General features: G+C 39.0%; 1 pseudogene; it reads left to right on the plus strand.

Moving 5' to 3' along the window:
• Nucleotides 1–1,034: 1,034 nt before the first annotated feature.
• On the plus strand, nucleotides 1,035–2,064 carry LOC129495470 (mitochondrial carrier homolog 2-like; annotated as a pseudogene).
• The last annotated feature ends 10,655 nt before the right edge of the window (nucleotides 2,065–12,719 follow it).

Here is a 12,719-nt window from a genome sequence, read left to right on the forward strand (position 1 = left end):
AAACATAATCATCAAGAATTAATTATCTTTAGACTTAAATAGAGATTAACTAGAACACAGATAAAGAGATAATAAATAAGATAAAATACTCTGCAGGAGGTGGCTCTCCATGGGGGAGATTTTTCAGCATATTCTAGTTGTATCTCTGCACATCTACATTTAAAACTAATGACAGCTTGGCCAAATATTTACATAATTTACCTCTTTTCTTCCTTTGACAGATGGTGTAGAGGATGTAACTGCACCCACTATGTAGCCAAAATAATGGGGATTAGTGTTTCTGTAAAAGTGATTTGGGGAGACAAAAATGAAGCCTGAATAGAATGCCCACAAAACACACAAGCAAGCAAGCAAACTAATTTTTCCTTGAAACAATGGACTTACATTTGACGAGGATTCTTTTTTTATGTATAAGAGGGTGTGCAATAAACAAACAATGCCAAGAAACAACAACTTTCCACTCCCTGCTTAATATCAATAGAATATCACATAGACAAAGGGCCACCAAACTACAGCACCGAAAGAGAGGTTAAAAACAGTTTTCTGGTAAGTGGAGTCAGAAAGGAAAAAATGGTAAAACAAAAACGGTTTGGAAAACCTGTTCATGTTCAATATATGACCAAGGAATAGAAGAAGATAGCATACCCATAAAGGTTCAGCCACAAATACAATAAACAAGAGAAGTAAAATGTGCGGGAGATGTCTTTTATCACAAAAGTAAATTCCTTGTAAAGATCGACTTGCTCAATAGAATAAATTAATGACAACATACTGTCAGTAAGATAAGCATCAAGGATCAGGGAGTAGACTACAACTTCTGGGATGAGAAAGGCACTCTCTGGAGAAGGAGACTGGGAGAACATGTTCGCAAAGGCACATCTAATAATGGACAGTTATCCCAAATATATAAAGAACTCTGAAAACTCAACAAGAAAACAAGCAACATCAATTTAAAAACAGGCAAAATAACTAAGGAGATACCTCACCAAAGAATATATGCTGGCAAAAAAACATATCAAAATATGTTGAAAATCATGTCTTTAGGCAATTGTATATTCAAACAAGAAGATATTGGTCTGCCCACGGGTGCCATCAGGGCGGATGCAGCCAGTCAGGTGCTCCTGGGCTCCGGCCTCACCATCCTGTCCCAGCCACTCATGTGGGATATGAGCCACTTCCTCCAATAATAGGACAAAATATTTTTGGCAGCAAGTATGTCAGCTTCCTGGTCTGTTTTGTTATACTCAGCACATTGCGAGCATCGATGGGAAGCGTGGGTTGTTCACAGGCTTGACTCTAAGACTGTGTTCAGGTGTCCTTGGAACTGTGGTCCATGGTAAAGTTTTACAGCATTACCAGGAATGTGACAAGGTCAAGGATTTAGGCTCTGGAAATGTACAGAAAGAAGTCACACCTTCCTTCGACCAAGTTATCAAGGAGACAACTCGAGAAATGATGGCCTGTTCTGCTGCTACCCTCATCACATATCTCTTCACACGTGATCACACAGATCTATGGTACAATTCATTGGCAGAGAATACAAGTACTGTAGATTTTATGACTCCATAGTAACCATCTATCGTGAAGAGGGCATCTTAGGATTTTTTGCGGGTCTTATTCCTCGCCTCCTAGGTGACATCATTTCTTTGTGGCTCTGTAACTCACTGGCCTACCTCGTCAATACCTATGCACTGGACAGTGGGGTTTCTACCATGAGTGAAATGAAGAGTTATTCCCAAACTGTCACAGGATTTTTTTTTTGCCAGTATGTTGACCTATCCCTTTGTGCTTGTCTCTAATCTTATGGCTGTCAACAACTGTGGGCTTGCTGGTGGATCCCCTCCTTACTCCCCAATATATACTTCTTGGATAGATTGCTGGTGCATGCTACAAAAAGAGGGAAATACGAGCTGAGGAAATAGCTTGTTTTTCCGGAAGGTCCCCTTTGGGAAGACTTATTGTTGTGACCTGAGAATGTTAATTTGAAGATGTGGGGCAGGGACAGTGACATTTCTATAGTCCCAGATGCACAGAATTATGGGAGAGAATGTTGATTTCTATACAGTGTGGTGCACTTTTTAAAATAATCATTTAATATTGGGAAAATGGAAAAAAAAAACAAGATACTACTATGCGCTTATTAGAATGTAGAAAATCTTGAACAATGACAACACCAGAGGCTGAGGAAGTGAGGAAGATGTAGAGCAACAAGAATTTTCATTGCTAGTGGAAATGTACTGCCACTCTGGAATATGGTTGGGCAGTTTCTTAGAAAACTGAACATACTCCTACCGTATGATTCAGCAATTGTGCTCCTTCCTATTTATCCAAATGAATTGAAAACTTATGTCTGTATGAAAACCTGTACATGTATGTCTATATATAAAATATACACTTGAGATTCAGACTAAACTTTCAGCTTCAAGATAAAGTTGAGGAATATATATATGAGCATTAAATTCCTTAACTATTTTAGTAAGCAATTATATTATTTCTGATAATTTGGAATAAGTAAACATAATAGTATATTATTTAAAGTCTTAAAGTATTAGTTTAAAAATCTAAACATGTAATACAAGCCAGCAAAACCCAAAAATCAATAAAGCAAAAGATCTAAAGATATAAAGAAATTATGAAGTAAAGTCAGTGGGAGAAAAAAAATCAATAATCAGTCTCATCTTCTATACCAGGAAGATTATAAACAGTCTTTAAAATGGTCAAAATAGAAAATATATATTAAATATATACTAAAATTCAACCAATGGAAATGCTACACAACTAAAATATTTTCAAAATTTCCCAAATTACCAGAAAATTAAACAAAAGCATGATAAATTATAAATTAAATATAATGAATGAATGAATGAATGAATGAGGAAATCAGGAAATATATCTTATGTAAGGCATGGCCAAGACCAAACTTCTATATTATAACAATAAATTTAAGTGAGATAAACTCAGATTATAAGTTCAAAATAGATCATAACAAGTAATTTACAATAAATAAAATATAATTTGCTATATGCTATTTGTAAGAAACATCTCTGGAAAAAAAGTGCTTCAGGTTTAAATTAAATAGATGGATGATAATTTATTTTGCAATATCCAATAGAAATGAAACAAAATTTATGTTAATAAGCATGCAGTCAAGCATAAATTTAAGGCAGAATTGTTTGAAGAAAAATAGAATTTTATCAAATGCAATAAGCATAAACCAACTTCTATGCCTTACTCTAATTTAACTTTATCATATAAATAATCCAGTCTTAACATATAAATAGCAACTGCAAGAAAGCTGGCAAGTCTTTCACGATAATTCAATAACAGAAAGAGACTTTATAGTCCAGGTCAGCAAATGTTAGACCACACAGCAATACCTAAGAAAGATGTCAGTAATCCAATTAATGTAGTTAAGAATAAATTCCATTATGTTTAAATAGTGATAATCGCTTTTTCAGACAGAATAACGTTATTAAATTTTAATAAGAAAATGATAGAACCAAAGACAAAACAATAACACATAATCTTAGTAAAAAAGAAGTAAATTAAATATAAATTGCCAATATATGAGTACTGAATGCAACTCAAAAAGAGAAAGCAAAACTTGGTCTTCTCAAACAATGTTTATAGATGGGTGTGAACAGTTATCACAATAGATGCTATCAGAATGGAATGATTTCATGGATTAAAATGAGACTCTCAAAATCCATGACACTGATCAGAATTTGCTGACTAAGAAGACTTTTAAAGTATATTATCAAATGAATTTATTTCAACTATTTTTGATTACTTTTTAAAAAAGTATGTTCAAAAATAGTAAAAGATACCTTTTTAAGAGATATCGACACTGGATTTAGTTGTCAAGATTATCCTAGGTATTTTTAAAAAAAATATGTATTGATTTATTTGAGAGAGAGAGAGAGAGAGAGAGAGAGAGAGAGAGAGAGAGAGAACGATCGAGCAGGAGGAGAAGGTTCAGAGGGAGAGGAAGAGAGAGAATCCACAAGCAGACTCCCAACCAAGCCCGGAGTGGGAATGGAGCTTGATCCCACAACCCTGAGATCAAAATGACCTGAGTCAAAATCAAGAGTGGATGCTTAACTGAACCACCCAGGTGCCCCCCCTCACCAATTCCCCAGGTATTGTTAAAAAATCTTCTGCTTATTTTGTAAATAGGTGAAGTAGGAAACTAATAGAATTTGGAAACTTTGTTTAGTTATTGTTGCTAATAAGTAGAAGCTTTCTGGGAATGAAGCCTTGGTTTTTCTCCTGTGAGTGATTGCTACATTAGTACCACCAGGAAAGCCTTGACCTGGATCTTGCTAGGACAAATTATATTGCTATAATTTATATTTAATTATAATATAATTGCTATAATTTTTTTTCTTCCTTCCCTTCCTCTCCTTCTCTGGATGATTCACATGAGCTCCCAGGTTTGATGCCTCTTTTTTAAATTTTTTATTTATTTATTTATTTATTTACTTATTTATTTATTTATGAGAGTCACAGAGAGAGAGAGGCAGAGACACAGGCAGAGGGAGAAGCAGGCTCCATGCATGGGGAGCCCGATGTGGGACTCGATCCCGGGTCTCCAGGATCGCGCCCCGGGCCAAAGGCAGGCGCCAAACCGCTGCGCCACCCAGGGATCCCCTGATTGCCTATTTTTTATCCCTTCTTGACTACATCTCACAGATTATTTTTACATGTGTATTTTCTATTAGTTTCTGTTTTGGAGAGATTAGCTAGGTTTTCTCATTTGAGACCATTTAAAAATCAAATCCTCATTGTCTTTTTATATTTCCTGATTAACTAAAATGAAAACTTTATGCATTGTGTTATATTAATTTATGGTGGATATTAATGATATTACCTCTGCCTGAAACTCCGACTCTAATCCCCATTCAATAAATGAATAAATGATTTATAGAATTTAGCAACTGTGTATACAAGTACCCAGAGTTCCTGGGGGACACCTTCTCTCACATTTCCCACATGTAAAAATAGATTAAGTTTTTACACCCAGAAAATAATTTACTAATTTTAAATGTCTATGTCTTTGACATTAGTTATTTGGAGGTTTTCCCTCTGCACAGACTGTATACTCCAGGAGGGCAGACACCATCCCTGTCTTGTTTGCCTTTAGTACCTGACATAGGGTGGAAGGTAGTCTCTAATCTACATCCCATAAATATTTATTAAGTGAATTAGCAAATATATTTAATTATCTTTGAAGCTGTTGTGGTGAAAATAAAGAGTGCTTTCTCATCTACAAAGATGTACATTCTCTTTATTCCTGTCCTGTCATAGACAGCATCTTCTTTCTAGGACTGTATCATTACCTTTATTTTTTTTTAGGATTTTATTTATTTATTCATAAGAGACACACAGACAAAGGCAGAGACATAGAGAGAGAAGTAGACTCCATGCAGTAAGCCCAATGTGGGACTCGATCCCAGGACTCTAGGATAACACCTTGAGCCAGAGGCAGATGGTCAACCACTGAGCTACCTAGGCGTCCACCTTTATTTTTTTATAAAAAGGTTTATATATTTATTTGAGAGAGAGAGAGAGAGTGGTGGGAGGGAGAGGGAGATAGACAGAATCCTCAAGCAGACTACACACACATCAGGGAACCCAACGTGGGGCTCTATCCCAGGACCCCAAGATTACGATGTGAGCTGAAATCAGGAGTTGGAGTTTAACTGAATGAGCCACCCAGGTGCCCCTGTGTAATTACCTTTAAAGGAGAACATTTGTCCCAGATCTTTTGTTATTATTTATTATTTTTAAAATATTTTTTATTGGAATTCAATTTGCCAACATATAGCATAACACCCAGTGCTCATCCCACCAAGTGCTCCCCTCAGTGCCCATCACCCAGTCGCCCCAACCCCCATACCATCTCCCCTTCCACTACTCCTTGTTCGTTTCCCAGAATTAGGTGTCTCTCATGTTCCATCACCCTCTCTGGTATTTCCCACTCGTTTTCTCTCCTTTCCCTTTTATTCCCTTTCACTATTTTTTATATTTCCCAAATGAATGAGACCATGTTTGTCCTTCTCCGATTGACTTACTTCACTCAGCATAATACCCTCCAGTTCCATCCACGTTGAAGCAAATGGTGGGTATTTGTTGTTTCTAATGGCTGAGTAATATTCCATTGTATACATAAACCACATCTTTATCCATTCATCTTTCGATGGACACCGAGGCTCCTTCCACAGTTTGGCTATTGTGGACATTGCTGCTATAAACATTGGGGTGCAGGTGTCCCGGCGTTTCACTGCATCTGTATCTTTGGGGTAAATCCCCAGCAGTGCAATTGCTGGGTCGTAGGGCAGGTCTATTTTTAACTCTTTGAGGAACCTCCACACAGTTTTCCAGAGTGGCTGCACCAGTTCACATTCCCACCAACAGTGTAAGAGGGTTCCCTTTTCTCCTCATCCTCTCCAACATTTGTTGTTTCCTGTCTTGTTAATTTTCCCCATTCTCACTGGTGTGAGGTGGGATTTCGTTGTGGTTTTGATTTGTATTTCCCTGATGGCAAGTGATGCAGAGCATTTTCTCATGTGCATTGGCTATGTCTATTCTTCCTCTGTGAAATTTCTGTTCATGTCTTTTGCTTATTTCATGATTGGATTGTTTGTTTCTTTGCTGTTGAGTTTAATAAGTTCTTTATAGATCTTGGATACTAGCCCTTTATCTGATACATCATTTGCAAATATCTTCTCCCATTCTGTCGGTTGTCTTTTAGTCTTGGTGACTGTTTCTTTTGCTGTGCAGAAGCTTTTTATCTTGATGAAGTCCCAATAGTTCATTTTTGCCTTTGTTTCTCTTGCCTTGTAGATGTATCTTGCAAGAAGTTGCTGTGGCCAGTTCAAAAAGGGTGTTGCCTGTGTTCTCCTCTAGAATTCTGATGGATTCTTGTCTCACATTTAATCTTTCATCCATTTTGAGTTTATCTTTGTGTCTGGTGCAAGAGAGTGGTCTAGTTTCATTCTTTTGCATGTGGCTGTCCAGTTTTCTCAGCACCATTTATTCAAGAGACTGTCTTTTTTCCAGTGGATAGTCTTTCCTCCTTTGTCGAATATGAGTTGACCAAAGAGTTGAGGGCCCATTTCTGGATTCTCTATTCTGTTCCAATGATCTATGTGGCTGTTTTTGTGCCAATATCACACTGTCTTGATGATCACAGCTTTGTAGGACAACCTGAAATCTGGCATTGTGATGCCCCCAGCTCTGGTTTTCTTTTTTAATATTCCCCTGGCTATTCGGAGTCTTTTCTGATTCCACACAAATCTTAAGAGGATTTGTTCCAACTCTCTGAAGAAAGTCCATGGTATTTTGATAGGGGTTGCATTAAATGTGTAAATTGCCCTGGGTAGCATTGACCTTTTCACAATATTAATTCTGCCAATCCATGAGCATGGAATATTTTTCTATCTCTTTGGATCTTCCTCTATTTCTTTCAGAAGTGTTCTGCAGTTTTTAGGGTATAGATCCTTTACCTCTTTGGTTAGGTTTATTCCTAGGTCTCTTATACTTCTTGGTGCAATTATAAATGGGATTTACTCCTTAATTTCTCTTTCTTCAGTCTCATTGTAAGTGTATAGGAATGCCACTGATTTCTGGGCATTGATTTTGTATCCTGCCACACTGCCAAATTGCTGTATGAGTTCTAGCAATCTTGGGGTGGAGTCTTTCGGGTTTTCTAAGTACAGTATTATGTCATCTTCAAAGAAGGAGAGTTTGACTTCTTCTTTGGAAATTTGAATGCCTTTTATTTTGTTTTCTTGCCTGATTGCTGAGGCTGGGACTTCTAGTACTATGTTGAATAGCAGTAGTGAGAGTGGACATCCCTGTCTTGTTCCTGATCTTAGGGGAAAGGCTCCCAGTGCTTCCCCATTGAGAATGATATTTTCTGTGGGCTTTCGTAGATGGCTTTTAAGATGCTGAGGAATGTTCCCTCTATCCCTACACTCTGAGAGTTTTGATCAGGAATGGATGCTGTATTTTGTCAAATGCTTTCTCTGCATCTATTGAGAGGATTATATGGTTCTTGTTTTTTCTCTTGTTGATGTGATCTATCACGTTGATTGCTTTAGGAGTGTTGAACCAGCCTTGTATCTTGGGAATAAATCCCACTTGGTCATGGTGAATACTCTTCTTAATGTATTATTGGATCCTATTGGCTAGTATCTTGTTGAGAATTTTTGCATCCATGTTCACCAGGGATATTGGTCTATAATTCTCCTTTTTGGTGGGGTCTTTCGTTTTGGAATTAAGGTGATGCTGGCCTCATAGAACAAGTTTGGAAGTACTCCATCTCTTTCTATCTTTCGGAACAACTTTAGTAGAATAAGTATTGTTTCTTCTATAAATGTTTGATAGAATTCCCCTGGGAAGCCAGTTGGCCCTGGAATTTTGTGTCTTGGCAGGTTTTTGATGACTGCTTCCGTTTCCTCCCTGGTTATTGGCCTGTTCAGGTTTTCTATTTCTTCCTGTTCCAGTTTTGTTAATTTGTGGTTTTCCAAAAATGTGTCCAATTCTTCTAGATTGCTTAATTTATTGGCATATAGCTGCTCATAATATGTTTTTAAAATCGTTTGTACTTCCTTGGTATTGGTGGTTATCTCTCTTTTTTCATTCATGATTTTATTAATTTGAGTCTTTTCTCTTTTTTTTTAATAAGGCTGGCTCATGGTTTATCTATCTTATGAATTCTTCAAAGAACCAACTCCTGGTTTTGTTGATCTGTTCTACAGTTCTTCTGGTCTCTATTTCATTGGGTTCTGCTGAATCTTTATTAACTCTCTTCTTCTGCTAGGTGTAGGTTTTATTTGCTGTTCTTTATCCAGTTCCTTTAGGTGCAAGGTTAGCTTGTGTATTTGAGTTTTTTTCCAGTTTTTTGAGGGATGCTTGTATTGCAATGTATTTCCCTTTCCTGACTGCTTTTGCTGTATTCCAAAGATTTTGAATGGTTGCATCTTCATTCTCATTAGTTTCCATGAATCTTTTTTATTCTTCTCTAATTTCCTGGTTGACCCTTTCATCTTATACCAGGATGGTCTTTAACCTCCACGTGTTTAAATTTCTTCCAAATTTCTTCTTGTAATTCAGTTCTAGTTTCAAAGCATTATGGTCTGACAATATGCAGGGAACAATTACAATATTCTGGTATCAGTTAAGACCTGATTTGTGACCCAGTATGTGGTCTATTCTGGAGAAAGTTCCACATGCACTTGAAGAATGTGTATTCAGTTGTGTCGGATGTAAAGTTCTGTAAATATCTGTGAAATCCATCTGGTCCAGTTTATCATTTAAAGCGTTTGTTTCTTTGGTGATATTGTGCTTAGAAGATCTGTCATTTACAGAAAGCGCCGTGTTGAAGTCTTCCAACATAAGTGTATTATTATCTAAGCATCTTTACTTTGGTTAATTGATTGATATACTTGGCAGCTCCCTCATTAGGGGCATAAATATTCATGATTGCTAGGTCCTCTTGTCGGATAGACCCTTTAAGTATGATAGTGTCCCTCTTCATCTCTTACTACACTCTTTGAGATAAACTTTGATTTGTCTGATATGAGGATTGCTACCCCTGCTTTCTTTTGAGGACCACTTGAATGGTAAATGATTCTCCAACCTTTATTTTCAAGCTGTAGGTATACTTAGGTCTAAATGAGTCTCCTGTAGACAGCAAATAAATGGGTCTTGCAATTTTATCCAGTCTGAAACCCTGTGTCTTTTGATGGTTCATTAAGCCCATTCACATTCAGAGTTACTATTGAAAGATATGAATTTAGTATCATCATAATACCTATTCAGTCCCTGTTTTTTGGATTATTTCTTTCTACTTCCTCTTTCTTTTACAGGGTCTCCCTTTATATTTCTTGCAGAGCTGGTTTGGTGGTCACATATTCTTTCAATTTCTGTGTATCTTGGAAGCTCTCCTTCTATTCTGAATGAGAGCCTTGCTGGATAGAGTATTCTTGGCTGCATGTTCTTCTCATTTAGGACCCTGAATATATCCTGCCAGCCCTTTCTGGCCTTCCAGGTCTCTGTGGAGAGGTCTGCTGTTACCCTAATATTCCTCCCCATGAAAGTCAGGGACTTCTTGTCTCTTGCTGCTTTAAGGATCTTCTCTTTATCTTTGGAATTTCCAAGTTTCACTATTAAATGTTGGGGTGTTGAACAGTTTTTATTGATTTTGTGGGGGTGGATCTCTCTATCTCCTGGATCTGAATGCCTGTTTCCCTTCCCAAGGTAGGGAAGTTCTCAGCTTTGATTTGTTCAAATACACTTTCTGGTCCTCTGTCTCTTTTGGTGCCCTCTGGAACCCCAATTAAATGTAGATTTTTTTTCCTTCTGAGGCTGTCATTTATTTCTCTTAATTTTTCCTAATGTTCTTTTAATTGTTTTTCTGTTTTTTTCCTCAGTTTCCTTCCTTGCCATCAACTTATCTTCTATGTCACTCACTCTTTCTTCTACCTTGTTAACCCTCATCATTAGGACCTCCAGCAGTTTGGATTGCATCTCATTTAATTGACTTTTAATTTCAGCCTGATTAGATCTAAATTCTGCAGTCATGAAGTCTGTTGAATCCTTTATGCCTTTTTCCAGAGCCACCAGTAGCTTTATAATTGTGCTTCTGAATTGGCTTTCTGACATCGAATTGTAATCCAAATTCTATAACTCTGTGGGAGAAAGGACTGTTTCTAATTCTTTTTTTTTCTTTTTTTTTTTTTTTTTTTTGTGGTGACTTTTTCTTTCTAGTCATTTTGCTCATTGCAGAGTGGTTAAAAACAAGTTGTACTGGAAAAAGGCAGAAAAAAAAAGAGAAAAAAAGGGAAAAAACAAACAACAAAAAACAAAAACAAAAACCCACGGATGGTATCCTCTGGTTCTATACATTGTAAATCCCTCGACTTCCCCTGGAGCTTTTCAGTGCTGCTCAGTTAAGAACTTGCTCTTCCCCTGTCCTTCCAGCCAGTCTTCTGGGGGAGGGGCTGCTGTGCTGGTTCTCAGGTGTGTGCGCATGGGGGAGCCGCCCTGCCCCCTGCCAGGTGCATGGGTCAGTGGGAGCTGTTTATCCTGTGAGGACTCTATTCCCTGGCAGCCCCGACTCTCCCAGCACAGGGTGACACCAGGAGGAACAACCACACTGGCGGCGGCCAGCTCTCCAGCCCTGGAGTCCACTCCCGCAGTAACTACCGCAGCTCCCAGTCCGCTCTGGCCTGGATGCTTCAGGGACGGGGGGGGGGAGCGCTGACCTGTACAGCTGGGGGCAAATGGGGGCAGGAGCATCCTCATCGTCCTGTGGGGTCCCTGCCTCTGCCTGTCCCAAGCAGAGTGCCTGATCCTGGGCTGTGTCCCTCGGTGCCCTGGGCTCCAGGGCCTGTGCTGCTAGAATTGTGCTCCTGGGGCCCCGCAGCCCCCTCCGCCCAGAGCCGCTGCCTGAGCGGCTCCCGAGGCCCCGCCGGGTGCGCCCCAGCCCTTTACCGCGCTCGGCCCGCGGTGTTTGATGCGCTCTCCCCCGGGCGTTCTTCCTCTGTTAGTGACTCGGGGAACCTGGAGGCTCCACTGACCCTCCTGGGATCCTGCCCAAGTTCCCTGCGAGCGCCTTTCCGCCGGGGAAGATTGCTAATGTTCCTGTTTCTCCGGGACTGGCCTTTCCTGTCCTGGAGGCTCTTGCCACCGGGCCTTAACCCGGCTCCACGCGGGGACTCCTCCCGCACTGGATTCTTTCTTATTTATTTATCTTTCCATTTTCCTATCTTGTTAGAAGCACCAACTCTTCTCTCTGTAGCGTTCCAGCTGTTGTCTCTTTAAATCTCAGGACGAATTTGTTGGTTTGCAGGATGATTTGAAAGTTATCTAGGTAAGTTGGTAGGGAGAGGTGACTTGGGGACCCTACTCTTCCACCATCTTGCCCTGCCCCCCAGGTATTGTTATTAATTTCTGAACCTAAAGGGTCCCATTTTTGTAGTATTTGTTTGTTTATGCACATACAGTTTTTGGAAACCAACAATATATATAAAATCTTACACAAAACACGATATGATCTGGCTCATCTGAAAATTCCTAAGTAATTTTGTACCCTTTTTCCGGAACCACATGCCCCGTTTACTCGGAACTTATTCCCAGAACCACAACAAATTTGCTTTGACTTCAGGGCACTTGCCCTTGACTTTTTTTTCTTTTTTTTTTTTTTTTTAAGATTTATTTTATTTATTTATGACAGACACAGAAAGAGAGAGAGAGAGAGGCAGAGACACAGATAGAAGGAAAAGCAGGCTCCATGCAGGGAGCCGGAGGGGGGATTCGATCCCAGGACTCCAGGATCGCCCCTAGGCCAAAGGCAGGCGCCAAACCGCTGAGCCACCCAGGGATCCCCCTTGACTTTTTTTTCTATCAGAAATCCTCTTATGTGGATCTTATAAACTTTTCAGAGAAGGATTTTCCTCATCTTCCCATACTTACAGATCTTGTTCCAACACATCCCTCCATTCTAACACGCTATTTCCTTGTTGCTTTCTAGTCATGCATTTAGTGTCTAGAATCCTACACTAAAGCAGACTCTTGGAGAGAGAGAAGAGCCACATCATGTGACCCTAGAACAGAGAGCATGTGTGTACACTGGATGTGCAAAAATTTACTCAGATAATGGAAAAATGAAAGGATACAAGTATGAATGAATGAATGAATGAATGAATGAA

Source organism: Nyctereutes procyonoides, unplaced genomic scaffold (genome assembly GCF_905146905.1).
Source record: "Nyctereutes procyonoides isolate TBG_1078 unplaced genomic scaffold, NYPRO_anot_genome, whole genome shotgun sequence".
NCBI classification, from domain to species: domain Eukaryota; kingdom Metazoa; phylum Chordata; class Mammalia; order Carnivora; family Canidae; genus Nyctereutes; species Nyctereutes procyonoides.